This window comes from Chiloscyllium plagiosum, unplaced genomic scaffold (genome assembly GCF_037043375.1).
Source record: "Chiloscyllium plagiosum isolate Xiang-an unplaced genomic scaffold, Cpla_swu_hap1 HiC_scaffold_36, whole genome shotgun sequence".
Classification (NCBI taxonomy): domain Eukaryota; kingdom Metazoa; phylum Chordata; class Chondrichthyes; order Orectolobiformes; family Hemiscylliidae; genus Chiloscyllium; species Chiloscyllium plagiosum.
This window is the reverse complement of record NW_028270174.1, coordinates 28643875-28662396: the sequence shown is the minus strand read 5'-3', so window position 1 is coordinate 28662396 and position 18522 is coordinate 28643875. Positions and strand designations below refer to the sequence as shown.

At 38.0% G+C, this 18522-nt stretch overlaps 1 long non-coding RNA gene across 1 annotated transcript in view; it reads left to right on the top strand.

Annotated features, from left to right (window-relative positions):
• The window catches only part of LOC148139918 (uncharacterized), a 182856-nt gene that overhangs the window by 79576 nt on the left and 84758 nt on the right, over nt 1–18522 (top strand). The window contains exon 4 of the long non-coding RNA XR_015753236.1: nt 4213–4310. This is a non-coding gene — a long non-coding RNA (uncharacterized LOC148139918). The remainder of the gene's footprint in view (nt 1–4212; nt 4311–18522) is intronic.

Below are 18522 nucleotides of genomic sequence, written 5' to 3'. Positions count from 1 at the left end.
GATGGCCCAGACATTAAGCATCACTTAAGTGGAATGTGGAAGGGGAAATGTGTAATTGAGACTCACATTTTCCTCACTGAACTTAGCGGATTTTCTGTCCAATGTTTTCAAAGAAACCAAAATCAGCCAAAATCACTCGTGTGATTTGCCATGTTGCACAGTATTCCGTCCTGCCTGGTGCTTAATGTTCATGTAGTGAATTAGAAAACTACACTCTTCTCTGTGCATTTTTAATGTTAAGACTTGTAACTATGGGTCTGCAAAAAAAAAGCACATCAAATCTTTCATTCTATTTATGGAACACCACTACTTTGTTTAGTATCATGTTATGTGCTATAAGAATTTTTTGAAATGCAGAAGAGGGTGCAGTGTCAGCGTAGATGCTGCCAATGGCAAACACAATTCCAAATTCTGGAGCAGTCAATGAAAGGTCAGGAAGTTTGTTTCAAGTGTGAGTCACCTTTCAAATGGCATTAGTTAAAAAAACTGAAGAATTAACTGAGATACGAGACACATTGCAGGGTAATATAGGGTGAGAGAAAAGGTTAGGGAGCAAATGAGATGATGTGTGAAGTAGGATGAATAATGAGCTATCAAGGGGATACAGGACACAGCTGAGGTGACAATGTCAGTCAAGGTGATTACAAAGGACGTGAAAACTACAGACAGTGGAGGTGACAGCAGGAGGCAGAGAAGGCAACAAATAGACAGAGGTGATGAAATGCATAACTCAGAAAGTAGCAACAAGAATATGAAAGTGATTAGGGACAGCAGAAAACAACATGATATAAAATAACCAGAATATGAGGGAACTAGGGAAGAATTGTATGAAAGATAATGAGATTATTTAATGTGACCCGTTGATAAATGTTCAAGTGGCAGATGAATAAAACACAATAAGAATCAGAAACGGCCAAATGACTGTTATTGAAATATTTTCTTTGAACCTACATTCCTCATTAAGCATCTTGTACCAACATCAGACTTGTTGTTTTTACATCCTTCCCAATCAGGGATAAATTTGCTTTATTCTTAGAATATTTAACAAATATTCAGGCATCACAATTTATCTCAATTCCTTAAATTTAACACTCAAGGTAAGAAAGTTGAAGTTTAGAGCATTTGGCATCATACGAACATAGAACATTTATCATACTGAAAGAGGCCAATCATCTCATTTCTATGCTGGTGGCTAAGAAAATTATTTAGTCTAATCCTACTTTCCAGCTATTGGTCCACAAACCTGTTGTTTAAATGAGATCATAAGGAATAGGAGGTAGAGTAGGCCATTCAGCTCTTTGAAACAACTCTGCCATCCAATAAAGTCATGGCTAATCTGAATATGGAGTTATCTTCACTTTCTAGCCTACCTGTTGACCCCCCTAACCCACCACCCACTCCCATAACCTTTCACTCCCTTGTTGATCAAACATTTGTCTAACTAACCATTATGTGAAATACATTCCCTTCAAATATAATGGCTTTTTGACATTTTTACTTTAAATCATTCTTGATCTCTCTGCTAAAGGAAGTAAGTCCTTCTAAACCATGCTAGCCAAACACCTCATTTTATGTACCTCAATTACATCTCTCTTTGGTATCATCTATTCATACAAAATAAATCCCCAGTCTATTGAATCCTTTCACATAGATAAAATTCTCCATTCCTGGCAACATTTTCCTAAATCTTCTTTACTCTTTCTAATGTGATCATCAGAACTTTAGGCAGTATTCTAGCTATGCCAAACTAATGTTGTGTACAGTGCTAGTGTAATGTTCCTGCTCATATACCCTCTGGCTCAGCTAATAAAGGAAAGTCTCTAGTATACTTTCTTAACTACTTTATCTAGCTGCCTTACTACCTTCAAGTACCTCTGGACATGTCCCTCCATTCGTCTATATTTCTCAGCATCCTTTCCTTAATTGTGTATTCCTGAGTCTAATTTGGTCTTTACAAATGCATTGCCTCACTTCCTGAATCACTTCTTCTGCCTGAATTCCATTTCTTTCTTTTCTGCCCACCTGACCACTCAGTTGATATTTTCCTGCAGTCTTCGGCTTTCATCTCACTGTCAGTCATGCAACCAGCTTCTGTAATATCAGTAAACTCCTACTAATTCCCATATATCAAAGTATAAATCATTCATACATACTATGAAAAGCAAAGGGCCTTGTACCTGACCCCTCTGGAACAAGACTCGAGACAGTTTTCCCATCAGTAGAACACCTGTTGACCATTACCCTTTGCTTCCTGCCACCAAACTAATTTTAGCTCCAACTTATCATTTGTCCTTGAATCTCATCAGTTCTTATTTTTCTCACCAGAGAGAGTGGGGGGACCTTGTCAAAAGCCTTGCTATAAAAGATAACAAATGTGCTACCCTTATTGAAATCCTTTAAAGGTATCTGTTTCACCTGTCTTGTGAACACATATTTGAAGGGCTCCTGGCCCCAGTGAATGCAAGACATTTCTCCTCCTTTACATCTTCCCCACCAAGATCTTCAGTACAATGTCCAAAATCCACTGTCTTCCATGTTGTGCCATTCTTTAGTGTTTCCCAGTGGTCTCTTGCTGCACAACTGCTGGCACCTGCTGCAATTACAATACACCTCAATTTTAATAGGTGCAGATTGGCTTTAAGTACAGATAGTTATTCATGGTAGTGCCTGCCCTGCTGGGGTGCTGGATGGATGCAAAAACCATTAAAGAATTAAAATCACCAAGTGATGTGAAGTTAGCATTCTACTTGCATTGTAAAAATCAGTGCTATCCCTGTGCCCATTTTGTGGGCAATCCAATTTAGCTCCTTTTATCTTTATTTTCTTCACATCTCTGTCTTCTTCTTAGAAACATTGACTCTAGGATATTGGCTGGAGACTTTAATCAGATTTGCTGATGGAAAGCCATTGACCTGAAATGTTAGCTTGGGTTTTCTCTCTACTGGCTGATTTGTTGAGTATTTGAAGCATTTTCAGTTTTTATGAAGGAAATCCAGGGCTTTAGTCTTGATTATCCATGTGCACTGTCCTGGGAGAAAAAAACAGCATTCTCTTTTTCTCTGAGATTTTATTTGAGAGAATCAATCACAATTATCAATTATGTTGATGATTATGAGCTTTACTTGACTCAGGACTACAAGAGAACAAGAACTAGATATAATTTACTCAATTTACTTATTGATAAATTTATTGAGCTTACAAATGATAAAATGATAAAACGACCTTCAACACAAATTCCTTCCAAATGTGGACAAAGTCAGAAAAATCATGTCACTGCGTTACAGTCCAACAGGTTTATTTGAAACCACAAGTTTTCAGGGTCCTGGCTCCTTCCTCTGGCACCTCCACATCATGGCTTCCAAATGTGATCCATGCTCTACTGATGGCTTGATCTTTCTGTGACTAGCTTCAGTAACTAGCTTCTCTTGTCCAATGACAATGATCTCACCCATTGTCTTCAGGCTTAACCGTGCCCAGTGGTAGCACTCTGTCCTCAGACATTTTGTGAATTTGTGGCCAACTCTAGAGATTTGAGCAGAAAACCTGGGATGGCATCCCAGCTCACTGCTGAGGGAGTTCTGCACTGTCAGTGATGCCATCCTTTGTACTGAGGCCTTGGCTACCTTCTCAGGTGGATGTAAAAAGAAAACAAGATCAAGCTGAGTTCTTCATATTGTCCTTTCCAGTATGGATCCCTTAACCAAAAAAAAAGATAATTTTTGTTTAGATTAGATTCCTTTTAGATTAGATTCCCTACAGTGTGGAAACAGGCCTTTCGGCCCAACAAGTCCACACCGACTCTCCGAACAGTAGCCCACCCAGACCCATTTCCCTCTGACTAATGCACCTATCACTACGGGCAATTTAGCATGGCCAATTCACCTAACCTGCACATCTTTGGACTGAGGGAGGAAACCGGAGCACCCGGAGGAAACCCACGCAGACACGGGGAGAATGTGCAAACTCCACACAGACAGTCACTTGAGACCAGAATCACATTGTGGGATTTCTTTTATGTACAAATTGACTTGAATGATTTATTCTTACATGCATTTTTTAAAAAAGTGAAAATTGATTGTCAGATTGGCTACATTATCTATCACAGTAACTGCACTTCAAAAGTGATTAGTCTGCTGTAAAGTGCATTCTGAAGTGGTGAAAGGTGCTGTATAAATGCAAGTCTTTCTGATTTTTCTTTCTTATAATCCACAGGTTGGGACCAGTTCCCATGGTTTTCTTATCGTTTGGACTATAAGGTCAAAAGAGTGACGTCTGTTATTCTTCCTTATCGTATTTTAACTACGGTTAAGGTCTGTACTGGTTGGCAATCTTTTGTTATTCTGCAGCAATGTCATATCAGCACAATCTTTGCTCACATTCTTAACCCCTTTCATATTTCCATATAAGCTTTTTAACGAATAGAATGTTTGTCTTTTCTGCCATAATATCCTTGTTACAGATTTTTTGAAGACTGCAATAATGTCTTTGTTTTAACGGAGCATAGATTCCATATGGCCTTTCCTCTTATAGACCAGTTTTTGTAGGATATAATTTAAATTATCACAGCAAATGAATAATGTGCATGTTCTGTATACATAATGCATACAAAAGTGATGACTTGAATGCTAGATTTCATATGTTTTTTTTAGCTTAGGAGCAAGGTGTGATTTCTGACAATCTCAGCAGAGACTGAAATCTGTATATTTAAAGACATTTTATGTAACCAACTTTGCACTATCGACCTCTGTTTGGATATTACACATAGCCAATAGATTTAAGAAAATGAAGCTATGATGTCTGGTCAACGGACAATGTGTTGAAATCTTCTAATGTTCACTAGCTAAATGTATTGCTGTTTATTGAACACAAATACAACATTCAAACAACAGCTTAACCATTTGCTTAGTTAAAGGTGATTAGTAAGCCACACAGACAGGTCATTCATTGATAAAATGTATCATTGTTAGTATCGCTCAACAAGTGCACCAAGTACTGAGTCTGAATCATGGAAGTTGGCTACACTGAGACCCCGTCTAAACCTGTTTAGCCATGAATATTCTTGCCATAGTAGCTCATGGCTTGCCATTCAGCAGATTTGAGTCTGTTAAATAAACTTGTTAATGACTTCCTATGTTTCACATTCCCTGATCCAAAGGATGTCTGAATGCAAAGCCCTAAAAATAGTGCAAGGTCTTACAAAATATATCCTCAGATGTCCATTATTCCTGATTGTGCAGTAGTGGACATTGGCACCATTTCTATGATAGTGTAAACAGGCTGAGTGGGGATGGAAGAAAGGATGCAATGAAGGGGTTTGGGATGAGCAACTGGTGTGTTTGCTTTCTGGTGTTCGTGAAGCTCCATATGTCTCTCTGGTATCGAAAGTGGTTTACACGATTTGGTGATGTCCTTATGATGCGTCCTTTTAGAAACATAGCAAAATTCATGATTGCACCAAGGTCATAGAAAGTCAGTGTGATTCCTTATCCAAAGTCGGTGTGTGAAAGCCTATCGTCATGAATGGAAAAGAGGCAGCAGTACCATTTAAAAATATTGTGTAAAAACACCTGTATGTAATTTTACATCTTTCCAGAGAATGGGAATTATGGATGACATAATTTCACATTAAATCCAACATCTTTATTGAGAACTTTAAATAAATTGTTTCCGTCAAATCATACAATTAGTCCTCAGGTTGTCAATCTCGAATGACTGGAGTAATCTTTAACCAAGTTGCTTTGGTTGCTTTGGAGTAATCTTTAACCAAGATCTTTCCGTTTTTGTTCATTGGAACTCTTCCCATCAATACAAGCCTTCCATCTTCATGGAACGTAGAACAGTACAGCACAGGAGCAGGCTCTTCAGCCCACCATGCCTGTGCTAACCATGATGCCATTCTAAATTAATCCCATCTGCCTACACATGGTTCGTATCCCTTTATTCCCTGCCTGCTCATGTGTCTATCTAATTGTCTCTTAAACTTTGCTATCTTATCTGCTCCCACCACTTTCTTTGCAGCATATTTCAGGCACTTACTGCCTTCTGTGAAAAAAATGTGCCTTGTCTATCTTCTTTAAACTTTCTCCTCTCACCATAATCCTATATCCCTTGTTTTTATAATTTCCACCCAGGGAAGAAGATTCCGATTATCCCCTTATCCTGCCTCTCATAATTTTATATTCTTCTTTCAGATCACCCGTTCTTGAGTGTGGGATTTTTCAAGGGCTTACAATTTTTGAAAGATCTCTGTACAATCCTCTCTTGGATGTGAATTGGCTAGATGGGTGCAGAATTGGCTGCTAGTTAGCATAGTCTCAAGTTGCCTTCCATTTACTTTGTCGTATAAAGATTTCTTCCTGCCTCACTGTGATTACCTGTCTGATTTTAATCAGCCTTCAATGATTTCAATCAATTTAGTGTGATTAACAACTCAAATTGTTCCGTTCAATTTAGCAATTGCAGTATAACTAACATGAAGAAGTTTCAATGTAATTAGCCAATATTGCACCAATCCAGTTTCTACAGAACAAACACTGCTCTGAACTCAGAACCCATTCATATGTCATTCCCTGTACACTTAATAGAAAAACCAGCTGGATGAGATGTATGAAAACTGATGGAAGAAGTTCAAGCAAGTATCTTCCTTCTCCTTCCAACAACTTTCTTTGCATCTTTATTAATCAATTCAGTTCCATTTCAAATGATTACACAAATGGTGCAACTTCTCCATCACAAAATAACTGCTGCTTTTCCTTACTGTCATTAGTAAACAACTGATAATGTCTCAGCATCATCCAATCAATTCCCTATCACACAGTCAATGACAACTTGGCAGTGCATAAGCAATAACACCTATCTCACAAACAATCAATGGCATAACTCTATTACTCAACCGCATCTGCCTCTTTATAACTCACCTGATCCATCCTGACCAGTACACATTACAGAACTTGTTCTCAACTTCATCAAGGAGTAAAACCTCTCCATAGAACAACAAACATGTCTACCCACCACATTACCAATGTACAAGCAGTTTTACCTCTTTTCCACACAGTGTAGGTAATGTTGACTACAGCAATATTAGAACAACTATTTATTATATAACTTTTTCAATTATTATTTCTATGAAAATCATGACAGGTGTGTAATGACTGACTTATTCATATCATGTTTTGCTCTAATACACAAAGTAATGAGTGTCACTTCTCCATCAGACACTCAGATTGATGAATCGTTGTAAATAGTTGTCCAAGTAATATCCTCTGAATACTTTGCTTGTGTATCACATACTGTAATTTGTAGCCCATTCTTAAACAGAATACATCAATCAGGTATTCTTCCAGATTTTGTATTCCCTTCAGGAAGTCTCACAGGCCAGGAATCAATAGCTGAAATTTGGATTCTACAATCCATGATTTTTTCTGTTTTTTTTTAATATAAATGTTCAGAAAATCATATGTATCACAAAATTGTGAAGTTGGAAAGTTATTAATTTAAATTTGTTTCAAAAGAAACAGTTTCATTTTAAATTATGTAGTCATGCATTTTAAAAAAGTTACTCCAAAGAAGTTCAAAAGTGATATTTACTCTCATGAAGACAATAATCATTAGATTAATGCCATCTAACCAGTATGTTTATTTTCATTAGAGAGAATAACTGAGGAAGGCAGCTTGCTCTTAGGTTACTTATTATCTAACAGTACTTCTCATTACGAGAAACTCAAAGTCAATTAAGGCTATTCATTCCAATGTACAGGTCAATTATGTAGTTAATTTAATATTGTGCATGAGCTATAACTCATTATCATAACTTTGATTTAGCTTAAAATAGAAACAATTACAATAAAAGACACAAAGTAAAGCTACATGGGCATTTGCAATTTACAAACTTTTTCATGTGGTTATAGTTAAACCAAAAATTTAAGGCTAAAAATGAAAAAGGTCCATTCAGTTTAAATATCCAGACATTTTTCTCCAATATTCTCTTTACTGACTTGAACTCTAGTTAAACTAATCGCTTCCTGCTACAAGAAAACAAGTGATCTTTTTCTCATTCTGACCCTCAAAGTCTCTCTCTTCATCATCATAGTTTTTCATACACACTAAGATGCTTTTTGCTCATCTGATTTTTCCTTTTATGTTCATTCTAAGTCATGTTGTGTCACATACAGTTTTCTTACTCTGTACCATAATTACTGGTGTGTTGAAATTAAGATTCCATTGCACTTGTGTAGATTTAACAAGCACGTTATAAAGATTTTGGGGAAAGTCTTGTGCATAAGTAGTAATTAGGGTGAAGGGTTGGAATCAAAAGCTGTTCAGGAATGAATAGGCCATTAAATCCCTGAGGCTGTTCCCTAACTCAGGTAGGTCATGATTGATTTGTATTTTAGTTCTATTTACTGCCCTTGGTTCTGTATCTCTTACCTGCCAAAAATCTCTCAATCTCTCAGTTTTTGGTTGATCTAGCCTCAACAACAAACTTCATGGATTTTGATGACCCTTGTATGCAAAAATGTTTCATAACATAACCTACGTGTAAGATTTGGTGTTGGTTTCAAATTAATTATAAGACTCAGGACAATTACAATTCCAGATTAAGTTGAGAGAACAAATATAACAGGAACTACCAGCTTCAACTAACTGCAAAGCCACTTGTATAAGAGCTTTCACAAGCTTTATAAAGTTTTCCACAGCAAGCACACAATCATGGGACTTAGCATAAGGCATTGGCTAGCAGTTACTTTCATGATTGAATAGTGGTCATCAAACTTCAGTTAACTGAGGTATCATGTCTCTCAAAGGCTATCCTACCTTCTCTTATTCTTGATGATGATGTATTTACAAATCTTTATTTTATAGCCTACTCCGAGTTTGGCTTTATGCCATATTGGGTAAAACCCCATTTTTGTCCATCTGACTAGTAGATGAGTCATTACCTCATTACCTTTCTATGATGACACATTGAGCTGGTTTAAGTCATCATTATTTAAGGAGTAGGAGATGGGCTCAGGGATGGGGGAGGAAGGATCCAGATTCATGCTTCTCTGCAGTTTATTCATTAACAGTGACCAATTAATGGGATCAATACGCACTCATCTCGTTTCACAGCTATTTGGCTAGATCTGTAGATAGTGTCTCTGGCTAAAGGCTTCCCCTGGGTTATCCACTTTCGAAAGTCTTTTAAAAAAATTATCTTTACATCATCTGAATTAGACCTTTTCATCATTTCTCAATATGTCACACTTTATACAGAACTTCAGCTAACTTTTCCATCATGCTTTGTGGCTTTGTTACACAGAAACTAAGTTTTAACCGATATACTTAAGGATATGATGGATAAGTTTTAATAGTACTATCCCAAAGTAAATTCAGTCCTATGTCTTAAATGGCCTAAGTCCTTTTGGAGCCAGCGGTGACTGGTAAGAGGTGATCTGTTCTCAATGCATTTCTTTTCAATAGCCAGGCTATCACTTTGGATAAGTAAGATAACCATGCAGTCTGCAGGTATGGTCCCATGACACCTTGGGGTTGGGAATTAAGGATTTCTTGGGAGGGGATGGAGGTGTCTGGTATTTCTTTTGGGCGGAGTTATGGTGCTATTAATCCTTATGGGGAGTGGTCACATACTCTTTGGGACTGTTAACTATTGGGAAGATTGTGCATAAATGGTTCACGAACTCTTGGAACCAACTTTCAAGAAATGGCAAGTGTCTCGAAATGTCAAAATGCACATTTATGAACTAAAGTGCTTTCACAATCATTTAATTTGCAATATAGAAATTCAAGTAATGGAACTACCTTTTTTCTCTCATATGTGCATGGGTAGTTGTTGATTTGGTTCATATATTCACTGAAATATTGGCTAGGCCAACACTTATTGTCCATCCCAAATTGCCCATGAAAATCTAATGGCTGGCTGCCATCTTGAACAATTGAAGTACTTGGGATATAGAGACACCCATCCAGCTCATCAGGATGGAATTCCAGTATTTTGAAAATGTGACAGTGAAGAAATGACAACATAATTCCAATTCAGGATGATTTTAGCCTTGGAGGGGAAGTTGTAGGTGGTGGTATTCCCAGGTGTCTGATGTCCTTGTCAGTCTAGCTGCTAGAAGCTATGGGTTTGGCAAAGCCTTGGTGAATTGATGCACCACATTTTGTAGATAGTACACACCTCTGCCACTGTGCATCTATCAGTGGTAGAGGAAGTGAATATTGAAGGTGACAGATTGAGTACCAGTCAACCAGGCTGCTTGATCTAGGATAATTTTGAGCCTTCTTGAGAATTGTTGAAGCTGCACTAATCTAGGATACTTAATATGTTGTAACAGTAGATGAAACGGGAAAGGGTGTGGGTGGAAGTCAACTGTAGTTAACAAAGGGACATGAGAAGCCATCAGGAAGGGTAGGATGGATTAAGGTGCATCGATTTACATAGATGGAGCATGAGCACTGGCTGGAGTGAAGGGTGTGTGGTGGGTGTGAGAGGTGAGGCTTTTATATTTGTCCTCTTCTGGAAAGGTAAGGTATTCTTTGGATTTGGCTCCAGGACACTCTAAATGGAGCCATTACACCCTTTGGTGAGGATAAGACATCCTCTGGGATTGTGAAAAGGCATGACTGTGTAAAAATTGCAAAATTTCATTAGAACTGTCTCAAAACTATCCAAAAACTAACTGGAGTTAAGAAAAAACAGTGGCGTGTAGATCAGAGTGTCTGGTCACATAAACTCATTCTGCATGGTTAAAAATCAACTTTTAACTTTGTACACCCCAGTCCAACACCGGCATCTCCAAATCATTCTGCATGAATGATTTCCTGAATTAACATTTTCACAATGGACTGCCTATTGGTGGACAGCTCCAACTACTTATTGAAAGAAAACGTTTGTTGACCTAGGGTATTAAAGACTTAGGTGAGACATTTGTTAGCTTGAGATATAAAGTAATTGAATGAGCTATTTGTTGAGATAATGTGTCAAGCACTGAATGAAGTGGTTGTTTACAAGGAGGATTAGTTGAAGCAATTACAATGTATTGTGTTCCACAACCTCAGAGCATGAAAAATACCTCACTTGATGCTTTGGCACTTTACAAACTCTAGGACTCAATATTGAGTTCTACAGCATTAAAAATCACACAACACCAGGTTATAGTCCAACAGGTTTATTTGGAAGCACTAGCTTTAGCAGCACTGCTCCTTCATCAGGTGGTTGTTCAAATCAGGTAGTGCTTCCAAGTAAACCTGTTGGAGTTCTACAACTTGAGAGCATGACCCCTGATCTACATTTTTATCGTCTTGTATCTGTCTTGTTGTCTTTGATGTCAATTGAATGGTCAATTTTCTCCTTTTCACACCATTCATTTACACACTACATGTTTCTCTCATTCCTTTACCACAATTTCCTGTTTGTTTTGTTCTCGGCACCCTCACCATTTGTTGCAGTTGCTTCTCCTCCAGCACTGTCATTGGCATCAAAGTTGCCATTTTCCAGCTGTTTTCAGTTCTGAAGAAGAGTCATGTTTGACTTATTTTAATAGATTGGTGGTTTCTTTGTATCAATGTGAGTGTGTTCTTCCACAGTGAAATCATCGACAGATTAATAACTTTTCTGTCAGATTAGATACTAATGCCCAGGCTGGATGATAGGTGATGTGGCATGAAGAGAGAAGGGGAAAGGATGGTTGTTGGGGGAAATGAGTAGTATTGAGTTGGAGTATGGTCTATATAGGGGAATAAGTGATTGTGGATTGGCAAAACAGTGGGGTGCCATGAGGGATAGGTACATTGGCTTATATTGACATGGGTGAGACATAGAAAATGAAGGGATGAGAATGGGAGGGATGTTTTTGGTTCCAATTTTTATTTTTGAACTCCGTACACATTGCCAGTCTCCCCACCAGGCTTTCTTCTGCTCCCATTTCAAGAACTGACAACTTCTCAAGCACTTCCAAGTCATCTGGCCTGATCTCAACCTAGCCTGTCCCCTCATATCTATCCTGGACTAAATATCTGAAATGAGGGTGGCCATGTTTAAAGTCCAGGTCCATGGAGCCAGGACATTTTCTTACTCCATGCTCCAAGCCCCAGGAATGAAAATCGCTCCCTAGATCTCAGCGTGAGATGACCAGCAGCTGGTAGGTTGGTTTGTAGATACAGGGTATGTCAGTCCATAGGGATGTGTGGTAGTGGTTACATTATGCAGTGTAACATGTAATATCAAATAAGGGCATGATGTAATTTGTTGACTATTCAAATCTACCTTTATACATAATCACACATTTCTATCACTCATTGTTAATTGTCATCGGGGAAGGAGTCGAATTGGTTGAATTAACAAGCAAACACCAGTCGCTTGGTTTGTTATTGCTGATGTCCCTGATGCCATCCTGGTGCTACCCCGAAGAATTGAATTGAATTGAATTGAATTTATTGTCACGTGTACCGAGACACAGTGAAAAGCTTTGTCTTGTGAGCGTTACAGGCAGGTCAAATAGTTAAGTAGCATATGTAAGTAAATAATGAGTAAACAATGGCAAAAACAAAAACACAGGTACAGGCGAATGTTAAGAGTTGGTGAGTCCATTCAGTAATCTAACAACAGTAGGGTAGAAACTGTTTTGAAATAGACTAAATGTTAAGATTGGCTGTGATCTCCAGAGCCATTGGCAGTCCCATGTCTCTGGAGCTATTATGCTACAGGTCACTTTTGGATTATATGTTTCAGCTGTGACATGGCCCACTTGTAAATCTAGACTTCCCCAGGCATTGCTTCTTTGGCAAAGACAGATACGCACAACTTCGTGAATGTGGATGTGACGCCAGAGTTGCGCAGCACCAAGACCTTTGGGTCAACCTGACTCTTCAGACATTGCTGCTCTGACCTCCTTCTTCATCCTCAATAACCTAATCAAAAGTAAATTTCTAAGGGAAAATCTAATGTACGTGCTGTGGAACTGACCACTCCAAGCTAATGTTTGGGGTAGAGTGTTGTCACCAATCCTCATTTTCAAAATAAAACACTACTAATTCTCCTTTCTACACTTTGTCTTACGGCCTGGTTGGTTAGCAGTAGTGGAAAATGCGCCATTAAGGATTCTTAACTGTACATAAAAAGAAAAGGCTTTTATCATAACAAGACATAATTCATTACATGATATCAATTAGTTACATCTTACATTGCCTAGTTAGACATAATAACTAAGCCTATCAGGAGACATTAATAACTCCTCTGCCTCTATCATAATCTTGTCATAGACTCCTCTTTTATTCCACCTAAGGTGGTATGACATAGCCATTTTGGGGTGAGCTTAATGCAGTCTCCAAAATTAACCCTTTCAAAGCCATTACCTTTACAATAAAAGCCATCCATGTTGACATTTCCCCAACCATGACAATATTTAAATTATTATCTAATGAGCTAAACACAAGACAAACAGGAAGGGAAAATTTCAAAAATAGCTTGAAAACAAACAACCTACAGGCACAATTTTTTTTTAACAAGCGCTTTGCTCCTATCTATCATTCTTATCCATTTTAAATGATTGTATGTATAAATCAATAGTACCCTCACAGGAATATCGGGAAACAGTATAGGATTGAAATCACAATCAATTTCGTGGTGCTCTTTCAAAATACACAAGCTTTGCTTCCCTAATAAGGTTTTCTTTTAGTGAGTGTAACAGGAATCCTTTAAGTGATAAGGGACATGCTGAGAGTTGAGAAACTAGAATAACATTTTATTTTTGTGATCAGCAGTGCTCCCTTCACAGGTCGAACATCTCTATCTTGATGAGTATGTTTCACTTGATGTCAAAGTATGTCAAAGGATCAATAGTTCAAATGGAGAAAAAATTAAAACTAAAACCTGCTGAGAAACTTCGGACTATTCTACAACTCTGCAGGCCTCTGAACCTTTGATAGTGAGTGAAGATCAGAGTCCTGTGACAAAGGGAATTATATAGGAGCGTTTCAGCTCGGCAAGTCTGTCCCATCATGCATTTGCATTCTGCTTAATTATTATTTCAAATTCATTTACTCACTTTTAATCCATGTTCTTTGATATATATACACACAATGCAAATCTTTCAATCTCAGTCTTGAACATTTTAATTGAGCCAATATCTATACCTGTTTGGAGAAAATCCAGATTTTTATCTCCTTTTGTGTAAGGAAGTGCTTTTTTCTTATTCAAATGACCTAGCTTTTATTTTAAATTATATTTTATTTCTGCAGTACTCCAGCAGAGAAAATAGTATGTATTTACCTTATTGATTCAATACATCATTTTGTTATCACATTACAGTCCTTTTGGCTTGTGGTGGCACACGAATCCAAATTTAATTTGTCCAATATTAAGGTATAAAATACTCTTTTCTAAAAAGTGTACTTGTCTCCTTCTAAAAGTAAAGCTGAAACAAAATCCAAACCACATTCCTTGTGGGTCCAGTGTTACCCACTGCTCACTCTTTAAAGGTAAACTTGCCAACTGTGCCAGCTAGGGGTGTGCCTAGCTATGGTGAATTGGCAATGGAGACCTGAATGAGAAGTAACACATCCTTCTCTGTCACCAGCAGCTCACCTTCTGCAATGGTGAGGAATCCAACAAGCTGCTGGCTAGTGCCACCATGTCCCAGAGCAATGCTCTGCTCAACAGCCAGGCTATGCTCTGTTCTAATCTGGCTGTAGGCCATCTCTGGTAGCAGTGAGTCAGTCTAGAAAAAAGGCTTGCTGCACTTGCCAGGGATAGAAATGGAATAGATCCAAGTTGCAGAAACGATGAAAGGAGAACAGAAACTAACGACAATTTACATACAGACAGATCATTAAGATAATCACACTTTAACGAGCTATGAAATAAGCTCATTCAGACTACTTGAAAACCTGACTCTTGTCTGAAAGCAGCAGAGATTGTTAAATCGCTTTTACCTTTTTCACAATCCACTTTGGGATCATTGACATTTAGAGAAAAATTCAACGACCTCATTTTAACCAATAGAAGTATGCTGCAAGATTTCATTTTTTAAAAATAAATAAATTTTATTGTATGTAAAAATTGAAGAAAATAACCACTATTAACTGTATGGCTTTTAACTACATGTGTTGTGCACTTAAGTTTAATTCTTACTGTTTGCCAAAATTCACTGACAGGACATATCCTTCTTAAAGCTATATACTTCTGTAGGGACCACCCATAACTATGTTATTGTCCTCTGGAGAACTCTAATTATTTCTGACTAATTTCAGAGATGAGATTTTCATTTACTATCTTTTGACTTTGGATGTCTCAGGTTCTTACTCTGCTTACTTTTCCAATACCTCCAACCTAATCTACTCATTGGTTTCTTTTTCCACAAGACTCTTGGTGCAATTATAGCATTCCTACAGGTGATGAGGAGGATGGATAATTTGGCGGGTTATCTGTGATGAGACACTTCTCCTAGTTTTGCCACCTCAGCAATTATGTGTTGGACAAGATCATCCATTCAGGATCTTCTTAATTCATCATCAATTAAGATCCTTAAGTGGGTCAATTAATGACCAGTTAAGAGCCTCAACTTGCCACTTGCCTGAATAACTGCTTTGCCTGCAAGTGACTGGAAAACCATGGCAACCTGCCTGCAAGGATGGCAAGAGTGGGGGGAGGGGGATCTCCATTTGCTAAATCTTTGAACAATCAACAGCCGATCAGGTGCAGAGAAGAGGTTGCCCATTGAACAGTGGCTTAGTGGCATTATCACTAGATTTATTAATCCAGCAACTCAGCTAATATTCTGGGGACTTGGGTTCAAATCCTGCTATGGCAGATGGTGGAATTTGAATTCAATAAGGAATCTGAAATTATAGGATCTAATAATGACCATGAAACTATTGTCAGAAAATAAAACCATTAGATTCACTAATGCTGGGTAAAAATAAAGACTGCAGATGCTGGAAACTAGATTCTAGATGAGAGTGGTGCTGGAAAAGCACAGCAGTTCAGGCAACATCCGAGGAGCAGGAAAATCGACGTTTCGGGCAAAAGCCCTTCATCAGATTCCTGATGAAGGGCTTTTGCCTGAAACATCGAATTTCCTAATCCTCCGATGCTGCCTGAACTGCTGTACTTTTCCAATACCACTCTAATCTATATTCACTAATGCCCTTCAGGGAAAGACATTTGCCATACTTACCTGGTCTGGCCTACATGTGACTTCAGACCACAGCAACCTGGTTGACTCTTAATTGCCTTCTGGGCAATTAGGGATGAGTAATAAATGCTAGCCTAGCCAGAGATGTCCATATTCTGTGAGTGAATAAAATAAACAACTCCTGCTCTTGTATCCTACCTCCATAATCCCCCTTTCCAGGACCCCCACCCCACAGGACCCAAAAGATAATGACCCATCCTTTCAATACTGTATCCCCTGAAGTTTGTGCCTTAGCAATGATCTGTAGGACCCAGAGAGTATGGGCATCTGATTGGTGGACTTACATTGTCAATGCTCTTAATTCACTGAAACATCCATTCGCCAGCTCTTACATGGCTGATTGGAGCTTGATCTGATGAGTTTCTTTTTGGTGAAGGTGGCGTGTCAGTTTGCCCTGAAGATGCCCACTCCCACACTTAGTGCATGGAACACTAAATTGTGTACTCTGTGGGGGCCATTGTAGATTCAATTATGGCCATCCCTCACTGTCATTTACTTTAACTATCTTCTTTCAGCGAGTTGAAAACCTCTTGAATTCCAAATTGCAAATAACTCTTTGAACAAGAACTGAATCCAGACTATTTCCCTCAATTCCACAATTTCTATGGCAATGTCATCTGCACAGGGCTGTCCTCAAACTGACTTTGGTTAAATATTCTTCATTTACAATTTCTTCAATAATCTGATCAAATTTGAGCTTTATAGTCTTTCAGTGCTTACTAAATGCCTTTACACCAATTTAGGTCTAACTCCCAAAATGAAAAGGCCCTGCAAGAATTGTTAACATCACGTCGACAGTTCTTCACTTTACCAGCTGTTAATCTCTTAAATTAACATAGCCCCAACCTTTTAAGTGTAATAGACTCCAAACTCACTTTAGTAGGATTGATCCCATTGCTACAGTTAAAAAAAAATTCTCAAAACCAGATGCTGTACTGCAAAACATATGAAGCATATATGAGCTATTCACAACCCCTTGTTAACCTTCATTGCTTACTCTGCTTGCCTTCGAATGTTTGATTAAGTATTTACTGGTACAATAATGCTGCTTTAGCTGCTGAACATTTCCAGAATTTTCTGTTCTATATTGCTTTGATTTAAATGGGTTGAAGCATTCAACAATCTATGAATAATAATTGCTTTTATACATTCAATTGTGAACAGGATGGTGGGAGATTTTAAAACTTTTTTTTCATGGAACATGAGTGCCACTGACTAGGCCTGCATTTATTGCCCAGACCTAATTGCCCTTGAGAAAGTAGCAGTGATCTACCTTCTTGAAATGCTACAATCCTTGTAGTCTAAATGCATTTACAGTGCTGTTCCTGAATTTTAACCCATTGAGAGTGAAGAAGCTTTGCTATGGTTCCAAGTCAGGATGGCCTGTGTCTTGGAGGAGCACTTGCAAATGGTAGTGTTCCCATGCATCTGTCGCCTTTGTCCATGCAGTTAGTAGAGGTTACAGGTTTGGGAGTTACTGTTGAAATAGCTTTGATGAGATACTGCAGCACCCCATCTTGTGGATGTTACAATCGCTGCCATTCTGCTTTGGCGGTCAAGGGAGTAGATGCTTTGGCTGGTTCAATGGAACCCCACTAGGCTGCAGGCTGCTTTGTCCTGAATGGTGAACATTGTTAGAACCATGCTGGATAAGCACTTCTCTGACATGAGATGGATATTGTGCCTATATTTCAACAGTGCCATCTGAATTGATCATAATTATGTTAATAAAATGAAAATATCTTAAATAATAATTATTTAACTTTTATTTAGATTGTTGTTTGCAATTCTCCAGGAGAAATTGAAGGGTTGAACAAATAGAAGCGTTTAGTTGGGGATAGGATCACAAATGGTCAATAATTAAGGGATATTTAGAAAGAAAAAGACAACTTTTTAATCAATTTATGTTGGTTGGTTTGTGCGGTAAAATATGGATAATTCAATTATTCTTTGAAATGTAAGTGGAACTGTACTGATGGTTACCCTCAATTTTGTATACAATAATTAGCATCATGTTCTGCTGAATGAAAAATAACCCTAATGATGAGGCTGAGGCAAGAAAACTCATTTCAAAGAGGTCATTTATAACACTGGAGAAAAAGTACAGAGAAAGTCTGTCATCTAAGAATATGGATTGTCTTTAAAAGCAAACTCAAAAAGTGAAGACTCATAAACCAACTCACTATGTTATTTAAATTCCAGAGACAGAATCCAAAGGAAACTTCATTTTTATTTAAAGCTTTAATATTTTAAACAAATGTATGAAATAACTGCTTGTACAAAACAAGATTGCTACAAACTATGAAACGGTGATCCTGGAATGCCA